General features: G+C 41.2%; 1 protein-coding gene across 2 annotated transcripts in view; it reads right to left on the reverse strand.

Moving 5' to 3' along the window:
• CPQ (carboxypeptidase Q) overlaps nucleotides 1-4,021 on the reverse strand; it is a 561,149-nt gene that overhangs the window by 79,067 nt on the left and 478,061 nt on the right. The gene's annotated exons all lie outside the window — the stretch shown is intronic.

Genomic DNA, 4,021 nt, shown 5'->3' on the forward strand with positions numbered 1-4,021 from the left:
ACTTTACTAGCATGTGAGATGAGTGCAATTGTGCGGTAGTTTGAGCATTCTTTGGCATTGCCTTTCTTTGGGATTGGAATGAAAACTGACCTTTTCCAGTCCTGTGGCCACTGCTGAGTTTTCCAAATTTGCTGGCATATTGAGTGCAGCACTTTCATAGCATCATCTTTCAGGATTTGGAATAGCTCAACTGGAATTCCATCACCTCCACTAGCTTTGTTCCTAGTGATGCTTTCTAAGGCCCACTTGACTTCACATTCCAGGATGTCTGGCTCTAGGTCAGTGATCACATCATTGTGATTATCTGGGTCATGAAGATCTTTTTTGTACAGTTCTTCTGTGTATTCTTTCCACCTCTTCTTAATATCTTCTGCTTCTGTTAGGTCCATACCATTTCTGTCCTTTATCGAGCCCATCTTTGCATGAAATGTTCCTTTGGTATCTCTGATTTTCTTGAAGAGATCTCTAGTCTTTCCCATTCTGTTGTTTTCCTCTATTTCTTTGCATTGATTGCTGAAGAAGGCTTTCTTATCTCTTCTTGCTATTCTTTGGAACTCTGCATTCAGATGTTGATATCTTTCCTTTTCTCCTTTGCTTTTCACTTCTCTTCTTTTCACAGCTATTTGTAAGGCCTCCCGAGACAGCCATTTTGCTTTTTTGCATTTCTTTTCCATGGGGATGGTCTTGATCCCTGTCTCCTGTACAATGTCACGAACCTCATTCCATAGTTCATCAGGCACTCTATCTATCACTATTTCCTTAGGTTTGCTCAAATTCACGTCCATTGAGTTGTGAATCTATATAACCATTTAGATAGATTGATGCTATCTAACCATCTTCATCCTCTGCTGCCTTCTTCTTTTGGCTTCAATCTTTCCCAGCATCAGGATCTTTTCCAATGAGTCAGCTCTTCGCATCAGGTGGCCAAAGTATTGGAGTTTCAGCTTCAGCATCTGTCCTTCCAATGAATATTCAGGGTTGATGTCCTTTAGGACTGACTGGTTTGATCTCCTTGCAGTCCAAGGGACCCAAGAATCTTCTCTAGCACCGCTGTTGGAAAGCATCAATTCTTTGGCGCTCAGCCTTCTTTATGGTCCAACTGTCATATCTATACATGACTACTGGAAAAACCATAGCTTTGACAACATGGACCTTTGTTGGCAAAGTGATGTCTCTGCTTTTTAATATGCTGTCTAGAGGCTTCCCTGGTGGCTCAGATGGTAAAGAATCTGCCTGTAATGCAGGAAACCTGAGTTCGATCCCCGGTTTGGGAAGATCCCCTGGAGAAGGGAGTGGATACCCATTCCAGTATTCTTGCCTGGAGAATCCCATGGACAGAGGAGCCTGGCAGGCTACAGTGTATGGGGTCTCAAAGAGTTGAACACAACTGAGCAATTAACACTTTCACTTTCTTTTTTAGGTTAGTCATAGCTTTCCTTCCAAGGAGCAAGTGTCTTAATTTCATGTCTGCAGTCACCATCAGCAGTGACTGTGGAGCCCAAGATAATAAAATCTGTCACTTCTTCTACTTTTTCCCTTTCTGTTTGTTGTGAAGTGATGGGACTGGATGCCATGATCTTAGTTTTTTAAATGTTGAGTAAATTATAACTCACATGAGTTCTTAAGTAATCACAATGGGGTTCAAATTCCCCACTACTCTGTGTCAAGAGGGGAAGCCCACCTTACCTTTGTGAAGACAATCAAATCACCTTGTTCATTCCAAATAGAACCATTCTTACGGAATATCAACAAGGAAGGAATAATGCTAGAGCTGATTCTCCATCATGCAGTGCAACAAAGGCAGAAACTACCGGGCACGAGGGAGCACACACATCTTTGTTCTCCTTCTGTCTTTGGTTTCAGCTCCTCCCATCCCCTCTCACCACCTCCAGTCTTCACGCTAATTCACCCACAACCTGTCAGGGTTTTTTCTCACTTCTTACCACCCAGCAAACTTATGGAGCTTTTCTGAAATTTTAAGAAGATTCTTTCTGGAAAATTCACAGGTCAAGAAAAATCTAAAATTCAAGCAAAAACATTTTATACAATTCAAAGGGCAAATGCCCTTCCCCTAGACCTTGATCATGATTAAAAGCACATATATGTAGAGAGTCTTGGTTCTGTACAGATGAACCACAGCACTGAAAATGGAAATGTTGTTGTAAGTTATTTCAAAATATGGTTAAAATATACACAAACCACTGGAGAGAATTTAGGTCCTTGTCTTACAATAAATAAAAACTCCTTCTCTTTTTAGTTATAAAAGACTATTAACAACCTTAACATCTAAAATGTGCTTTAATCTATAATATCTAAAGAATGAACTTAAAAACAAAACCCTTAAATCCATACAGTATGGCTTTTCCAGTGGTCATGTATGGATGTGAGAGTTGGACTGTGAAGAAAGCTGAGTGCCGAAGAATTGATGTTTTTGAACTGTGGTGTTGGAGAAGACTCTTGAGAGTCCCTTGGACTGCAAGGAGATCCAACCAGTCCATCCTAAAGGAGACCAGTCCTGGGTGTTCATTGGAAGGACTGATGCTGAGGCTGAAACTCCAATACTTTGGCCACCTCATGCGAAGAGTTGACTCATTGGAAAAGACGCTGATGCTGAGAGGGATTAGGGGCAGGAGGAGAGGGGACGACAGAGGATGAGATGGCTGGATGGCATCACCGACTCGATGCACATGAGTTTGGGTGAACTCTGGGAGTTGGTGATGGACAGGGAGGCCTGGCATGCTGCGATTCATGGGGTTGCAAAGAGTCGGATATGACTGAGTGATTGAACTGAATTGAACTGATGGTACTGATAAAGTCTATTTTGCAGGCTGAAAAAAAAAAGGCCAGAGTGGGGTGGATCTAGAGTGACTTTAAAAAAATTGTGAAATATTTTGTAGCTATAAAAATGGTTCTGGAAACTAATTTTTAAGACTATTCAAAAGCTAGACTTCCTGTTTGCATAATACAAGTACAGAATAATACACAAATAGAGTTTTTAACAGTGTTTTTGATTATGGATATAATGGTGTTGAGGGAACAACCTCTGTGATCAGAGGTCTAATATCATCAACAACCCTCTCCCATGGCCAGTCTCAGCAAATTTATGAGGGAAATTCGTTTGTCTTCTTTCTTGTCCTGTAACTGTCCCATGCCTAGTCCTACTATATAATTTCATATCTGCCCAGGACTTGTCTTAAAAATATCAGCCTGATGAATCACTGATCAGGATAAACTAGTTTATGTCCAACCACTTAAAGCAGTCTTTGCATTAGGAAAAAATGATTAACAAAATGTTCCCAGCCTCAAAGAATAAATCTCCAATGGTAAAATTCCAGATACTTTGGTTTTGGGTAGGGGATTATTTGGGTCAGAGAAGTTTCGGCAGCACAGGACTACAACTAGAAAGATATCAGTAATAGTAAATATCGATAACCTCAGATATGAAGATGACACCACCCTTACGGCAGAAAGTGAAGAAGAACTAGAGAGCCTCTTGATGAAAGTGAAAGAGGAGAGTGAAGAAGTTGGCTTAAAGCTCTACATTCAGAAAACTAAGATCATGGCATCCAGTCCCATCACTTCACGGCAAATAGATGTGGAAACAGTGGAAACAGTGGCTGACTTTATTTTCTGGGCTCCAAAATCACTGCAGATGGTGACTGCAGCCATGAAATTAAAAGACGCTTACTCCTTGGGAGGAAAGTTATGACCAACCTAGACAGCATATTAAAAAGCAGAGATATTACTTTGCCAACAAAAGTCCATCTAGTCAAGGCCATGGTTTTTTCATTAGTTATGTATGGATGTGAGAGTTAGACTGTGAAGAAAGCTGAGCGCCGAAGAATTGATGCTTTTGAGCTGTGGTGTTGGAGAAGACTCTTGAGAGTCCCTTGGACTGCAAGGAGATCCAACCAGTCCATCCTAAGGGAGATCGATCAGTCCTGGGTGTTCATTGGAAGGACTGCTGTTGAAGCTGAAACTCCAATACTTTGGCCACCTGATGCGAAGAGCTAACTCATTT

This window comes from Bison bison, unplaced genomic scaffold (genome assembly GCF_000754665.1).
Source record: "Bison bison bison isolate TAMUID 2011002044 unplaced genomic scaffold, Bison_UMD1.0 scf7180017864491, whole genome shotgun sequence".
In the NCBI taxonomy this organism is placed as follows: domain Eukaryota; kingdom Metazoa; phylum Chordata; class Mammalia; order Artiodactyla; family Bovidae; genus Bison; species Bison bison.